Consider the following 393-nt stretch of genomic DNA (forward strand, 5'->3'; position numbering starts at 1 on the left):
TTTCTAACAGGTGAGTCTCAGGTGAGTCTCAGGTGAGTCTCAGGTGCGTCAGTGGGGCCACAAGTCGAGTGCAGGAGCTGCAGTTTGGAGCCGGTTGAGCCTTTGCTTTACTGCAGTCAGACTGCAGAGGGCGCTGTGTCTCTGAACTTTACCTGCTGCTCACCTGGATGAAATCACCTGAGAGCTGAAATCTGCTGTGCGCCGCCTTTCATGAGTTCAGGTGTTTCTTATTAAAGCAGCACAAACAGAAACACTGATCAATAATTTGAAAGGAAGAATCTTTAATAACTGAGTGTTCAGAGTCAAACATGTTTCACAGACAAATATTCACATCTGAGCGTCACAGATTAGAAACCATTCATCCTCTTTCAGATTATTACTTCCTGTCAGCTG

Source organism: Pundamilia nyererei, unplaced genomic scaffold, assembly GCF_000239375.1.
Source record: "Pundamilia nyererei isolate P.nyererei 1_Seehausen unplaced genomic scaffold, PunNye1.0 scaffold00592, whole genome shotgun sequence".
NCBI classification, from domain to species: Eukaryota; Metazoa; Chordata; class Actinopteri; order Cichliformes; family Cichlidae; genus Pundamilia; species Pundamilia nyererei.